We start from the raw sequence: 17,677 nt of genomic DNA on the forward strand, positions 1-17,677 counted from the left end.
TTTATGCTTTGAATGAAATTATTTTATGCGTAATTTCTATAAAAATTTTGCCATAGCTCCGCTACTATGACTGATAAATCTCAATTTTTTCTAAGGGATAAAGCTTATCATTAAGGAAATAATTAGAATGGTCTCTAATTGGATCATCAATCCATAATGGATTGAATCATCAATATGCATAAACTAAAAGCATAGAAAAACGCCATTAATTTGGCCTCAAGCATAGCTTAATCTTGGATTAAGGAAAAGCCTTATGAAAAGCTTCATTTGGATTGAGAATGGGTCATGAGTATGACCATTTCTTATGATTTGCTTGATTCTTTATTCACGGTAGAGGCCCCCAACCAATCAATTGGTTTAGTATGTTGATGGAGCCACCAATGGGGATTGAAGAAAGAGAGAAGTATCAAAAACTAGTGAATTATTAAAGAATTCACAGTTCTTGGCTTAGGTAGAGTAGAGTAACAATGCATAAGACATTCCATATTTTGGCTTAGGTGGAGTAGAGTAACAAAGCATAAGACACTATATATTTTGGCTTAGGTGGAGTAGAGTAACAAAGCATAAGACACTATATATTTTGGCTTAGGTGGAGTAGAGTAACAAAGCATAAGACACTATATATTTTGGCTTAGGTGAAGTAGAGTAACAAAGCATAAGACACTATATATTTTGGCTTAGGTGGAGTAGAGTAACAAAGCATAAGACACTATATTTTTTTGGCTTAGGTGGAGTAGAGTAACAAGGCATAAGACTCTATATTTTTTTCAACAAGGGGAGGCTTCTATTTATAGGAAAATTTGAGCCCCTAACCAAACAATCTGATTCTAGAATTTTCCAAGTCAGTTTGGTCACTTTTTGACCATTTTTAGGTCAGTTAAGCTAACTTTTTGGAACTAGACTTGAATGAGAAGAGAGGAGAGATAAAATATCTCAATTTTTATGAGTTTAAAATTTATTCAAGCATGTGAAATATGCACCTCCTTTAAAGAATTCCCCTTCCTTACATATGTGTCATAATGGAATCATTTTAATATTGCTCATAGTTTTTTACTAATAAGCCTTGTACATTTTCAACTCTTCATCTTATGTGAGCATTTAAGGGACTCCCCTTCCTTACATATGTGTCATAATAAAATCATTATTCCCAAAATATCTCATATTTTTAATATTGCTCATAGTTTTTTATTAATAAACCTTGTACATTTTCAACTCTTCATCTTATGTGAAATATGCACCTCCTTTAAAGAACTCTCCTTCCTTACATATGTGTCATAATGGAATCATTTTAATATTGCTCATAGTTTTTTACTAATAAACCTTGTACATTTTCAACTCTTCATCTTATGTGAGCATTTAAGGGACTCCCCTTCCTTACATATATGTCATAATAAAATCATTATTCCCAAAATATCTCATATTTTTAATATTGCTCATAGTTTTTTATTAATAAACCTTGTACATTTTCAACTCTTCATCTTATGTGAAATATGCACCTCCTTTAAAGAACTCTCCTTCCTTACATATGTGTCATAATGGAATCATTTTAATATTGCTCATAGTTTTTTACTAATAAACCTTGTACATTTTCAACTCTTCATCTTATGTGAGCATTTAAGGGACTCCCCTTCCTTACATATGTGTCATAATAAAATCATTATTCCCAAAATATCTCATATTTTTAATATAGTTTTTTACTAATAAACCTTGTACATTTTCAACTCTTCACCTCATGTGAGCATTTACTCATTTTTGGGTATTTTCTTTTTACAATTTGGATTTATCTCCTCCCTACACATGGATTGATGCTATTGGCCCATAGGAACCTTAATTGGACCATAGTCTAAAGATTTATGAAAATCTAGACCCTTAGGCTAAGGTTCTTTATACCTATTTCCAATTAATTCCAATTGCACATTGAAAAATTCTTTTTAAATTTCTGTTTCAGGAGAACTCATCTGAATCATAAGAGATATTTTTCTATGCAGAAATATTCAAAATCTGAATATTCTCTCTCTAGAATATTTTCTCTCTCTAGGTTAAAACAGTCACAAACAAGATCTCTTATATTTCAGAAAAGGAAATGATTACAGGGGAATATACTAGACATCAAAAAGGGGTTGGGGGAGGAATCTTACAAACAATCACTTGTTTTAATCCCTTGATAGTTAGCCTTTGCTCTAATACTAATTGTAAGGTTCCCCTAGGAATTACACATCCCAAGTTAGACCCATGTTTGTCTGAGATGGGCTCAAGATCTTGGACGATCATCCTAGTGTAAAGCATCCAATGGATGGCATTCATACGCCAACTATTCAAACCTTAATGGAGTTATAATCTTAATAATTTATCATATGCGAGTTAATGAGATATATCTTGAAAATTTCTCTAAACAAAGTTTCGGTCTATCCTTCTAGTTATTCAGTCTCCACTAATTTCTTAATTTGATCACCCTATGTTTTTTATCCTCAAAAGGTTTCCTCCCCAATCCTATTATTCAAATTTATTGTACAAGTATCTTGCCTGTGCACCCCCAAGATACAAGCGCAATTTCATAGGGATGATTGTCTCAACATGTGAGGATATTAAAACCATTTCTATGGCCAATAGAAATGATTGATTCATCCTCATATGACAAACAATCACTTGTTTTAATCCCTTAATAGTTAGCCTTTACTTGGATACTAATTGTAAGGTTCCTCCCTTCTAAAATAGGGGAAACACTTAAGATAGTTTCCTACTCGTGGACATCTTGACCATGTAAAGATTCAAGGATACGATTTGTAGTAAGACCTAGTCCTATCCTGCACGGGGAGCGTGGTCTTCTAAAACTCAAATTACCCATAGGGTAATCGATTGATCATAATTTGGGCGACCTATTTATCTAACATAGGGCTTTCACTTAATTTGTTGGAAAGCTGCCTGACTAATCGGGTCCACCCGCCGTCGTAGAATGGTGCCATCATCTCCAAGCTTTCCATCCTCCCACTTTCCACCCTACTCACACGTCAATTTGTTTTTAATTAATCCTACCAAATCGTTTGACATAAATAAACTTATTCCTTAATTAAGACCCTTTTCACAAGGTTCATTTAAACAGCCTTTATTCACAGTACAATAATGCCAAAGTTGTACAAGCTTTATAAAAAAAGTTTATACATGAATCAATTCCATACAAGCCAAACCGGCTCTCTTATTCTTTTACTTTATACTGTCGATGATCTAGAATCCAACCTTTCAGCATCTATTTCGCTACTACGGGCCATGCACCTCATCGTCGAGGCGGCGCTCGCCACCACGGGGATGCAAGATGGCCTGTCGCCCTCTCAGGCTCCGTCGCTTGATCCTCCCGCCCCTCAAAGGGATGTCTACACACTAGGGTGGACTTATTCACCACACTAGCCGGGGCCCTCAAAACTAGACATCACAATCACTCGCCTCAATCGGAGAACCTCATTCTCCCAATGGTATGAGGGATACATACCATGGGCCGACTTCGGGCCTTACTAATGTCTCTGCCGTCCAGCTACACAAGCACAATGTAAGATTCCTCCCCCACCCCCTTTTTGATGTCTAGTATCTTTCCCTGTAATCAATCCCTCTTCAGAAATATAAAGACCTTGTTTCTATCTGTTTTAGCCTAGAGAGAGAAAAATATTCTAGAGAGAGAATATTCAGATTTTGAATATTTTTCGATAGAAAAATATCTCTTCTAATTCAGATGAGTTCCCTTGAAACAGAAATTCAAAAAGAATTTTCCAATGTGCAATTGGAATTAATTGAAAATAGCTATAAAGAACCTTAGCCTAAGGGTCTAGATTTTCAGAAATCTTTAGACTATGGTCCAATTAAGGTTCCTATGGACCAATAGCATCAATCCATGTGTAGGGAGGAGATAAATCCAACTTGTAAAAAGAAAATACCCAAAAATGAGTAAATGCTCACATGAGGTGAAGAGTTGAAAATGTACAAGGTTTATTAGTAAAAAACTATGAGCAATATTAAAAATATGACATATGTAAGGAAGGGGAATTCTTTAAAGGAGGTGCATATTTCACATAAGATGAAGAGTTGAAAATGTACAAGGATTATTAGTAAAAAACTATGAGCAATATTAAAAATATGACATATGTAAGGAAGGGGAATTCTTTAAAGGAGGTGCATATTTCACATAAGATGAAGAGTTGAAAATGTACAAGGATTATTAGTAAAAAAACTATGAGCAATATTAAAAATATGACATATGTAAGGAAGGGGAATTCTTTAAAGGAGGTGCATATTTCACATAAGATGAAGAGTTGAAAATGTACAAGGTTTATTAGTAAAAAAACTATGAGCAATATTAAAATGATTCCATTATGACACATATGTAAGGAAGGGGAGTTCTTTAAAGGAGGTGCATATTTCACATGCTTGAATGAGTTTTAAACTCATAAAAATTGAGATATTTCATCTCTCCTCTCTCCTCATTCAAGTCTAGTTCCAAAAAGTTAGCTTAACTGACCTAAAAATGGTCAAATATTGACCAAACTGATTTAGAAAATTCTAGAATCAGTTTGTTTGGTTAGGAGCTCAATTTTTCCTATAAATAGAAGCCTCCCCCTTGTTGAAAAATATATAGTGTTTATGCATCGTTACTCTACTCCACCTAAGCCAAGAACTGTGAATTCATTTAATAATTCACTAGTTTTTGGAGCTTCCCTCTTTCTTCAATCTCCATTAGTGGCTCCATCAACATACTTAACCAATTGATTGGTTGGGGGCCTCTACCGTGAACAAAGAATCAAGCAAGTTGTAAGGTAATTAGTGAATATTGATCTTTCTATAATTTCTCAATGTTTCTCTCTTCTCAACCCCTCTCAAGCTTGAGAAGTTTAATTGGTATGGTTTTTTTTTTAAATGCTATTGAAGTTTGAATAGTAGTGAAGAGTTACATAATTTAATAAATGCTATTGAAGTTAATTTTCATTTATGTTTAAATTCTAATGATTCTTATGTAAATTCTCTCTCTCACTCAAGAAATGGTTATACTCATGACCCGTTCTCAATCCAAATCAAGCTTTCATAAAGCTTTTCCTTAACCCAAGATTAAGCTATGCTTGAGGCCAAATTAATGGCTTTTTTCTATGCTTTTAGTTTATGTATATTGATGATTCAATCCATTATGGATTAATAATCCAATTAGAGATCATTTTAATTATTTCCTTAATGATAAGTATTATCCCTTAGAAAAATTGAGATTTATCAGTCATAGCAGCGGAGCTATGGCAAAATTTTTATAAAAATTATGCATAAAATAATCTCATTCAAAGCATAAAAAGAGGACTTCCTACCATATTCTAGGAATTATCATCCTAGATTAATTGAAAGAATTTCATTACAATCATGGAGAAATTGAATTTTAATATTATGCATAAAGGATAAGTTTTTATATCAAAAGTGTTATTTTTACCATTTTTATTTCATGCATAGAAGTATGCAAAATGGATAAATTTTTATATCAAAAGTGTTATTTTTACCATTTTTATTTCATGCATAGAAGTATGCATAATGGATAAATTTTTATATCAAAAGTGTTATTTTTACCATTTTTATTTCATGCATAGAAGTATGCATAAAGGAAAAATTTTTATATCAAAAGTGTTACTTTTATTATTTTTAATTTTCATGCATAAAAGTATGCATAAAAGAAAATTTTTATATCAAAAGTGTTACTTTTATCATTTTTAATTTTCATGCATAGAAGTATGCATAAAGGAAAATTTTTATATCAAAAGTGTTACTTTTATCATTTTTAATTTTCATGCATAGAAGTATGCATAAAGGAAAAATTTTTATATCAAAAGTGTTACTTTTATCATATTAGATTTCATGCATATAGGTATGCATAAAAGATATTCTTTTTATACTAAAAGTATGATTTTCCTCATAAATGGATTTTATGCTTAACTTAGATGCATAAGAGAAATTCTTTTATTCTAAAAGTATAATTCCCTACCAAATTGAAATCATGCATAAGAAGATGCATAAAAGATTGATTTTAATTTCGAAAGTGTTAGTCTCCTTAAATGGAATTTATGTATAAATAAATGTGTAGAGAAATCTTATATCAAATAAAAGAATTCTCTTAAAAAAAAAAGATATGAAATGTGATAAGATGTGATAAGAGGTGTATGAGATGTGATAAGAATTGATAAGATGCGTATGGAAAGTGATAGGATGTGATAAGAGGTGTGATAAGAGGTGATAAGATGCTTATGAAATAAGTTAGGATGTGATAAGATGAATTAAGATGTGTATGGGGGGATGAGGTAAGAAGTGTATGTGATAGGATAAGATGTATATGGGTTGTGATAGGGCGAGAATGGATGTGATGTAAAAGATTAGATGTGAAGGTATATGGGGTTATATAAATGGGAATGTGAAAATGGATGTATGTATGTGGATGTGTGGATATAGAGATGGGAGTGTGGATGTATGAACATGAAAATGGATATATGCATGAAGATGTATATGCATAGATGTAAATGTGGTTGTATAGATGTGAATGGATGTGGATGTATAGATGTGAATGGAAATGTGGATGTGGATGTATGTGAATGTGGATGTAGATGTGGATGTATAGATGTGAATGTGGAATGTGGATGTGGATGTATGTATGTATGTGGATGTAGATGTGGATGTATAGATGTGAATGAGAATGGGGATGTGGATGTATGTGAATGTGAATGTAGATGTGGATGTATGTGAATGTGAATGTAGATGTGAATGTGGAATGTGGATGTATAGATGTGGATGTATGTATGTATGTGGATGTAGATGTGGATGTATAGATGTGAATGGGAATGGGGATGTGGATGTATGTGAATGTGAATGTAGATGTGGATGTATGTGAATGTGAATGTAGATGTGAATGTGGAATGTGGATGTATAGATGTGGATGTATGGGAATGTGGATGTGGATGTATGTGAATGTGAATATAGATGTGGATGTATGTGAATGTGAATGTAGATGTGGATGTATGTGAATGTGGAATGTGGATGTATAGATGTGGATGTATGGGAATGTGGATGTGGATGTATGTGAATGTGAATGTAGATGTGGATGTATAGATGTGAATGTGGAATGTGGATGTGGATGTATGTATGTATGTGGATGTGGATGTGGATGTATGGATGTGTATATATGAATGTGGATATGGGATGTGGATATATAAATGAGGATGTGAAAATGGAGGTAAGCATGTAGATGTGGATGCATGGATGTGAATGTGGATGTGGATGTGGATGTGGATATGGATGTGTATGTATGAATGTGGATATGGGATGTGGATGTATAAATGAGGATGTGAAAATGGAGATAAGCATGTAGATGTGGATGTATGGATGTGAATGTGGATGTGGATGTGGATGTATGGATGTGGATATGGATGTGAATATATGATATGTGATGTGAAGGAATCTGAAGTGAAGAGATGAAAAAAGGAGGTGATTGGATGAGTACACATATACATGGAATGTGGAATAAGTAATGTGGATTAATGAGGGACAATGTGGAAAAATGAGAGTTAATATAGAAACTGTATTTGTAAACTGTTTGTAAATGCTGTTTGTAAATGGCTGTTTTATGTCAAGAATGCTGGGGAAGCATTTTGACCGTCTTGTGATTAAGGTCGTGGAGACCTAACTGATAAAGTTGCAACTGCTGACGGAGAGTCAATGGAGGACGTCTCGCGTAGCAAGGTCGACCGAGGTCTTGACCAGCCTCGGTTCGATTAAAATGGTGAGCTTCCGGTACGGTGGATGAGGGACCAAGGAAGCGGCCTATGAGTGAAGCGCTAGGTCACCTGCGAAGGATCCTAGAGGGTGCTGACCATACGGTGCTCGGGCTCTGGGTCGCCTAGGATACCCACGCGTGCGTCGAGGAAGATATTGGAACAAGGAGTAAGAGTTGTTTTGTGAAACCGGGCATGGATCTGGTTGACTGACCTTGCTGGTCCTCAACGGATGAGTCCATGGCTCTTTTATATGGATCTGTTGGTTGATCTTGCTGATCTTCAACGAGAGTCCATCTTGATAAGTGATTATATTGCCGAGTATTATGGGCTAGGAACTATAGAAACGGCCCCTGAGTGGTCAGGTGGTGAGCGTTCTAGTTGCCAATGATGCCATAGATACTCTGATGAAGGAATGATGAAAAATTTGAGAATCAATCGGATAATTTGGAAGACTGTGATCAGTGGTACTATGGTTTCATTAAAGGATTGTTTTAAAGTTAGCTGATGCTAAGAAAAAGGCAATTTCATATTGGGTGTGTAAGTGGTGTGCCTAATTTTATGTTTGCATGAACTTCCGGCTAGGGGGCCTTGGAACTCTTTTCCTTGGTACCCGGGACAAAACCTAACCAAATTCCAAATTGGATCCCATCACTACAGTGGTTGGGCGGTTGGCTAACCCATGGGATCGGATGGGGTTAGGCTGCACTGATGGATCCGTAAATCGAGATTTAATTTCTATTATTACGATAGATGAAGTAAATCCCGGATAGAAATTGTTCTATGGATAGGAATCAACGGCTGTGCCTCTTGATGGGGAAAAAAGCGTTGATCCCAATGATCCAAGTGTAAGTTCTTCCTTGATTTGACCAAGTACCGTTAAAGGTGCAGTCAGATCAGTTTGATCAGTAATGATCTTGACTACGTTAGAGTAAAGAGTTATCCTGGTGGAATCGCCCGTGCTTTCCGGGTAAAGGAAGTTTTTCCGGTTTCGGTTTTGGACAAACCGACGGATTAGTCTCTTGTCCGGATATCCGTGGGCGAGACCCCGAGTGTGGGACCCCTGTCCCGCGCGAGAAGTGCTACTTCCGCTGCTAGTACCCGAATCCGTTGCTCGGTGGGAACAGGGATCTCACACACAAGGACTATTCTTGTCTTCTTATTTCTTTTAGGATTTTTGGAGCTACTATCTTTACAATATTACTTGCCTAATGTTTCTAGCCTTATTACCTCACTGTTTTCTAAGTGCACTCTCTTTCCTTCTTGAAATCTATATTAAAAGAGACACATACATGACTCCGGAGAGACCTTACAATCTCCCCCCCCCCACTTAAAAGATTCGAGATGTCCTCATCTCACGAGCTGGGACAGTATCTAAGTAAATCCTCCTCTCGCTTCCAAAGTGGTGTCCCCCCACTAGTTAGAAATCTTCTTTTATCTGAAAATTGTTCCTAAAAAAGTCCCTTATTTCATGTGTTTGGCTTGTTTTGTTGTGCCTTCAAATGGTCATTATTAGTCTAAAGTTAATTGGCCTTATTATCCTAAGTTCATGCATCCATTATACCTCTAATACAATATGAACCTTTTTATTTAAAAAAATCATAATCCTTTATGAATGCCTTATTCTATATCCCCATGTAATATGGTACTTAAGAATATGTCATGGAAAAACGTGAGGGAATAATCCTTTACGAAATCTAACCTACGATAGCAATTGCATAATCTTAGTATCGTCTTCTAGAATACCTCTATTCATCATGTACATTACTTCACATGAATGTTGCACCAATCCTCTTCAATTTACTCATAGAAATACTTGTTGAATTTGATTATCTTTAACCTCGTTATCCCTATTTCTTGACCTAATTTTACTCTAGCTTATGATTCCTTGTAGTAGCCAAGGGTGGCCTTGATGTTCCTCTTGAAAATTAGGGGACCTCTTCTTGATTAACATGGAAGAACTCATGTGCTTCTCGACACCCTCTACATAAAAAGACTTTATCATAGTCTCTGGCTATAATTATGGCTTCTCAAATAGAGGATGGTTTTGCATTCTTGATGAGGTTATTCAAAGGTAGATTAAGCTTCCAAATGAATCGTTGGTGGAGAAGAGTTACATCATCCATCTCTGGAGCTAATCGGAGAAGTTTTAGCAATATTTTGGTGGTATTCTTCCAGGGTCTTGCCTTCTTGGGTTATCTCCAAAAATTCATTCATTTTATCCTCTCGAAATCGTGGAGGAAAAAAACCTTTCACGAAAGTGTACTTTCATGGCATCCCATAACTCATTCTGGTTCGAGTGGTTAGATTGACAACAATGCTTCCAACCAATTTTGCATTTCTTATGATTTTTAGACGACAACATGTAAAGATATTCAAACCATTTCTATGGCCAGTAGAGATGATTGATTCATCCTCATATGACAAACAATCACTTGTTTTAATCCCTTGATAGTTAGCCTTTGCTCTGATACTAATTGTAAGGTTCCCCTAGGAATTACACATCCCAAGTTAAACCCATGTTTGTCTGAGATGGGCTCAAGATCTCGGACAATCATCCTAGTGTAAAGCATCCAATGGATGGCATTCATACGCCAACTATTCAAACCTTAATGGAGTTATAATCTTAATAATTTATCATATGCGAGTTAATGAGATATATCTTGAAAATATCTCTAAACAAAGTTTCGGTCTATCCTTCTAGTTATTCAGTCTCCACTAATTTCTTAATTTGATCACCCTATGTTTTTTATCCTCAAAAGGTTTCCTCCCTAATCCTATTATTCAAATTTATTGTACAAGTATCTTGCCTGTGCACCCCCAAGATACAAGCGCAATTTCATAGGGATGATTGTCTCAACATGTGAGGATATTAAAACCATTTCTATGGCCAGTAGAAATGATTGATTCATCCTCATATGACAAACAATCACTTGTTTTAATCCCGTAATAGTTAGCCTTTACTTGGATACTAATTGTAAGGTTCCTCCCTTCTAAAATAGGGGAAACACTTAAGATAGTTTCCTACTCGTGGACATCTTCACCATGTAAAGATTCAAGGATACGATTTGTAGTAAGACCTAGTCCTATCCCGCACGGGGAGCGTGGTCTTCTAAAACTCAAATTACCCATAGGGTAATCGATTGATCATAATTTGGGCGACCTATTTATCTAACATAGGGCTTTCACTTAATTTGTTGGAAAGCTGCCTGACTAATCGGGTCCACCCGCCGTCGTAGAATGGTGCCATCATCTCCAAGCTTTCCATCCTCCCACTTTCCACCCTACTCACACGTCAATTTGTTTTTAATTAATCCTACCAAATTGTTTGACATAAATAAACTTATTCCTTAATTAAGGCCCTTTTCACAAGGTTTATTTAAACAGCCTTTATTCACAAGACAATAATGCCAAAGTTGTACAAGCTCTATAAAAAAAGTTTATACATGAATCAATTCCATACAAGCCAAACCGGCTCTCTTATTCTTTTACTTTATACTGTCAATGATCTAGAATCCAACCTTTCAGCATCTATTTCGCTACTACGGGCCATGCACCTCATCGTCGAGGCGGCGCTCGCCACCACGGGGATGCAAGATGGCCTGTCGCCCTCTCAGGCTCCGTCGCTCGATCCTCCCCCCCCTCAAAGGGATGTCTACACACTAGGGTGGACTTATTCACCACACTAGCCGGGGCCCTCAAAACTAGACATCACAATCACTCGCCTCAATCGGAGAACCTCATTCTCCCAATGGTATGAGGGATACATACCATGGGCCGACTTCGGGCCTTACTAATGTCTCTGCCGTCCAGCTACACAAGCACAAGGACTATTCTTGTCTTCTTATTTCTTTTAGGATTTTTGGAGCTACTATCTTTACTCTATTACTTGCCTAATATTTCTAGCCTTATTACCTCACTGTTTTCTAAGTGCACTCTCTTTCCTTCTTGAAATCTATATTAAAAGAGACACATACATGACTCCGGAGAGACCTTACAATCTCCCCCCCCCCACTTAAAAGATTCGAGATGTCCTCATCTCACGAGCTGGGACAGTATCTAAGTAAATCCTCCTCTCGCTTCCAAAGTGGTGTCCCCCCACTAGTTAGAAATCTTCTTTTATCTGAAAATTGTTCCTAAAAAAGTCCCTTATTTCATGTGTTTGGCTTGTTTTGTTGTGCCTTCAAATGGTCATTATTAGTCTAAAGTTAATTGGCCTTATTATCCTAAGTTCATGCATCCATTATACCTCTAATACAATATGAACCTTTTTATTTAAAAAAATCATAATCCTTTACGAATGCCTTATTCTATATCCCCATGTAATATGGTACTTAAGAATATGTCATGGAAAAACGTGAGGGAATAATCCTTTACGAAATCTAACCTACGATAGCAATTGCATAATCTTAGTATCGTCTTCTAGAATACCTCTATTCATCATGTACATTACTTCACATGAATGTTGCACCAATCCTCTTCAATTTACTCATAGAAATACTTGTTGAATTTGATTATCTTTAACCTCGTTATCCCTATTTCTTGACCTAATTTTACTCTAGCTTATGATTCCTTGTAGTAGCCAAGGGTGGCCTTGACGTTCCTCTTGAAAATTAGGGGACCTCTTCTTGATTAACATGGAAGAACTCATGTGCTTCTCGACACCCTCTACATAAAAAGACTTTATCATAGTCTCTGGCTATAATTATGGCTTCTGAAATAGAGGATGGTTTTGCATTCTTGATGAGGTTATTCAAAGGTAGATTAAGCTTCCAAATGAATCGTTGGTGGAGAAGAGTTACATCATCCATCTCTGGAGCTAATCGGAGAAGTTTTAGCAATATTTTGGTGGTATTCTTCCAGGGTCTTGCCTTCTTGGGTTATCTCCAAAAATTCATTCATTTTATCCTCTCGAAATCGTGGAGGAAAAAACCTTTCACGAAAGTGTACTTTCATGGCATCCCATAACTCATTCTGGTTCGAGTGGTTAGATTGACAACAATGCTTCCAACCAATTTTGCATTTCTTATGATTTTTAGACGACAACATGTAAAGATATTCAAACCATTTCTATGGCCAATAGAGATGATTGATTCATCCTCATATGACAAACAATCACTTGTTTTAATCCCTTGATAGTTAGCCTTTGCTCTGATACTAATTGTAAGGTTCCCCTAGGAATTACACATCCCAAGTTAAACCCATGTTTGTCTGAGATGGGCTCAAGATCTCGGACGATCATCCTAGTGTAAAGCATCCAATGGATGGCATTCATACGCCAACTATTCAAACCTTAATGGAGTTATAATCTTAATAATTTATCATATGCGAGTTAATGAGATATATCTTGAAAATATCTCTAAACAAAGTTTCGGTCTATCCTTCTAGTTATTCAGTCTCCACTAATTTCTTAATTTGATCACCCTATGTTTTTTATCCTCAAAAGGTTTCCTCCCTAATCCTATTATTCAAATTTATTGTACAAGTATCTTGCCTGTGCACCCCCAAGATACAAGCGCAATTTCATAGGGATGATTGTCTCAACATGTGAGGATATTAAAACCATTTCTATGGCCAGTAGAAATGATTGATTCATCCTCATATGACAAACAATCACTTGTTTTAATCCCTTAATAGTTAGCCTTTACTTGGATACTAATTGTAAGGTTCCTCCCTTCTAAAATAGGGGAAACACTTAAGATAGTTTCCTACTCGTGGACATCTTGACCATGTAAAGATTCAAGGATACGATTTGTAGTAAGACCTAGTCCTATCCCGCACGGGGAGCGTGGTCTTCTAAAACTCAAATTACCCATAGGGTAATCGATTGATCATAATTTGGGCGACCTATTTATCTAACATAGGGCTTTCACTTAATTTGTTGGAAAGCTGCCTGACTAATCGGGTCCACCCGCCGTCGTAGAATGGTGCCATCATCTCCAAGCTTTCCATCCTCCCACTTTCCACCCTACTCACACGTCAATTTGTTTTTAATTAATCCTACCAAATTGTTTGACATAAATAAACTTATTCCTTAATTAAGGCCCTTTTCACAAGGTTCATTTAAACAGCCTTTATTCACAGTACAATAATGCCAAAGTTGTACAAGCTCTATAAAAAACGTTTATACATGAATCAATTCCATACAAGCCAAACCGGCTCTCTTATTCTTTTACTTTATACTGTCGATGATCTAGAATCCAACCTTTCAGCATCTATTTCGCTACTACAGGCCATGCACCTCATCGTCGAGGCGGCGCTCGCCACCACGGGGATGCAAGATGGCCTGTCGCCCTCTCAGGCTCCGTCGCTCGATCCTCCCCCCCCTCAAAGGGATGTCTACACACTAGGGTGGACTTATTCACCACACTAGCCGGGGCCCTCAAAACTAGACATCACAATCACTCGCCTCAATCGGAGAACCTCATTCTCCCAATGGTATGAGGGATACATACCATGGGCCGACTTCGGGCCTTACTAATGTCTCTGCCGTCCAGCTACACAAGCACAAGGACTATTCTTGTCTTCTTATTTCTTTTAGGATTTTTGGAGCTACTATCTTTACTCTATTACTTGCCTAATATTTCTAGCCTTATTACCTCACTATTTTCTAAGTGCACTCTCTTTCCTTCTTGAAATCTATATTAAAAGAGACACATACATGACTCCGGAGAGACCTTACAATCTCCCCCCCCCCACTTAAAAGATTCGAGATGTCCTCATCTCACGAGCTGGGACAGTATCTAAGTAAATCCTCCTCTCGCTTCCAAAGTGGTGTCCCCCCACTAGTTAGAAATCTTCTTTTATCTAAAAATTGTTCCTAAAAAGTCCCTTATTTCATGTGTTTGGCTTGTTTTGTTGTGCCTTCAAATGGTCATTATTAGTCTAAAGTTAATTGGCCTTATTATCCTAAGTTCATGCATCCATTATACCTCTAATACAATATGAACCTTTTTATTTAAAAAAATCATAATCCTTTACGAATGCCTTATTCTATATCCCCATGTAATATGGTACTTAAGAATATGTCATGGAAAAACGTGAGGGAATAATCCTTTACGAAATCTAACCTACGATAGCAATTGCATAATCTTAGTATCGTCTTCTAGAATACCTCTATTCATCATGTACATTACTTCACATGAATGTTGCACCAATCCTCTTCAATTTACTCATAGAAATACTTGTTGAATTTGATTATCTTTAACCTCGTTATCCCTATTTCTTGACCTAATTTTACTCTAGCTTATGATTCCTTGTAGTAGCCAAGGGTGGCCTTGACGTTCCTCTTGAAAATTAGGGGACCTCTTCTTGATTAACATGGAAGAACTCATGTGCTTCTCGACACCCTCTACATAAAAAGACTTTATCATAGTCTCTGGCTATAATTATGGCTTCTGAAATAGAGGATGGTTTTGCATTCTTGATGAGGTTATTCAAAGGTAGATTAAGCTTCCAAATGAATCGTTGGTGGAGAAGAGTTACCTCATCCATCTCTGGAGCTAATCGGAGAAGTTTTAGCAATATTTTGGTGGTATTCTTCCAGGGTCTTTGTAAGATTCCTCCCCCAACCCCTTTTTGATGTCTAGTATCTTCCCCTGTAATCAATCCCTCTTCAGAAATATAAAGACCTTGTTTCTAATTGTTTTAGCCTAGAGAGAGAAAATTATTCTAGAGAGAGAATATTCAGATTATGAATATTTTTGGATAAAAAAATAACTCATCTTATTAAAATAAGTTCCCCTGAAACAGAAATTCAAAAAGAATTTTCCAATGTGCAATTGGAGTTAATTGGAAATAGGTATAAAGAACCTTAGTCTAAAGGGTTTAGATTTTCAGAAATTTTTTGATTATGGTCCAATTAAGGTTCCTATGGGCCAATAGCATCAATCCATGTGTAGGGAGGAGATAAATCCAAATTGTAAAAGAAGATACCCAAAATTGAGTAGATGTTCACATAAGATGAAGAGTTGAAAATGTACAAGGTTTATTAGTAAATAAACACATATGTAAGGAAGGGGAGTTCTTTAAAGGAGGTGCATATTTCACATAAGATGAAGAGTTGAAAATGTACAAGGTTTATTAGTAAATAAACACATATGTAAGGAAGGGAAGTTCTTTAAAGGAGGTGCATATTTCACATAAGATGAAGAGTTGAAAATGTACAAGGTTTATTAGTAAATAAACACATATGTAAGGAAGGGAAGTTCTTTAAAGGAGGTGCATATTTCACATAAGATGAAGAGTTGAAAATGTACAAGGTTTATTAATAAAAAACTATGAGCAATATTAAAATGATTCCATTATGACACATATGTAAGGAAGGGGAGTTCTTTAAAGGAGGTGCATATTTCACATGCTTGAATGAGTTTAAAACTCATAAAAATTGAGATATTTTATCTCTCCTCTCTCCTAATTCAAGTCTAGTTCCAAAAAGTTAGCTTAAGTGACCTAAAAATGGTCAAAAAGTGACCAAACTGACTTGGAAAATTCTAGAATCAGTTTGTTTGGTTAGGAGCTCAAATTTTCCTATAAATAAAAGCCTCCCCTTGTTGAAAAAAACATAGCCTCTTATGCTTTGTTACTCTACTCCACCTAAGCCAAAATATATAGTCTCTTATGCTTTGTTACTCTACTCCACCTAAGCCAAAATATATAGTCTCTTATGCTTTGTTACTCTACTCCACCTAAGCCAAAATATATAGTCTCTTATGCTTGTTACTCTACTCCACCTAAGCCAAATTAGATAGTGTCTTATGCTTTGTTACTCTACTCCTCCTAAGCCAAAATATATAGTGTCTTATGCTTTGTTACTCTACTCCACCTAAGCCAAAATATAGAGTGTCTTATGCTTTATTACTCTACTCCACCTAAGCCAAAATATAGAGTGTCTTAGGCATTGTTACTCTACTCTACCTGTGAGATCCCGATCTCCACCGCGCAACGGATTCGGGTTACTAGCAGCGGAAGTAGCACATCATGCGTGGGTAGGGGTCTCACACTCGGGGCCTCGCCCACGGATATCCGGAAAAGAGACTAATCCGTCGGTTTGTCCAAAACCGAAACCAAAAAAACTTTCTTTACCCGGAAAGCATGGGCGATTCCACCAGGATAACTCTTTACTCTAACGTAGTCAAGATCATTACGGATCAACTGATCTGACTGCACCTTTAACGGTACTTGGTCAAATCGAGGAAGAAACTTGCACTTGGATCATTGGGATCAACGCTTTTTTCCCCATCAAGAGGCACAGCCGTTGATTCCTATCCATAGAACAATTTCTATCTGGGATTTACTTCATCTATCGTAATAATAGAAATTAAATCTCGATTTACGGATCCATCAGTCCAGCCTAACCCCATCCGATCCCATGGGTTAGCCAACCTCCCAACCACTGTAGTGATGGGATCCAATTTGGAATTTGGTTAGGTTTTGTCCCGGGTACCAAGGAAAAGAGTTCCAAGGCCCCCTAGCCGGAAGTTCATGCAAACATAAAACTAGCCACACCACTTACACACCCAATATGAAAATTGCCTTTTTCTTAGCATCAGCTAACTTTAAAACAATCCTTTAATGAAACCATAGTACCACTGATCACAATCTTCTAATTTATCCAGTTGATTCATAATTTCCCATCATTCCTTCATCAGAGTATCTATGGCATTATTGGCAACTAGAACGCTCACCACCTGTCCACACAGAGGCCGTTTCCATAGTTCCTAGCCCATAATACTCGGCAATATAATCACTTATCAAGATGGACTCTCGTTGAAGATCAGCAAGATCAACCAACAGATCCATATAAAAGAGCCATGGACTCATCCGTTGAGGACCAGCAAGGTCAGTCAACCAGATCCATGCCCGGTTTCACAAAACAACTCTTACTCCTTGTTCCAATATCT

This window comes from Cibotium barometz, chromosome 53 (genome assembly GCF_041138505.1).
Source record: "Cibotium barometz isolate CiBa-2024 chromosome 53, ASM4113850v1, whole genome shotgun sequence".
Taxonomy (NCBI): domain Eukaryota; kingdom Viridiplantae; phylum Streptophyta; class Polypodiopsida; order Cyatheales; family Cibotiaceae; genus Cibotium; species Cibotium barometz.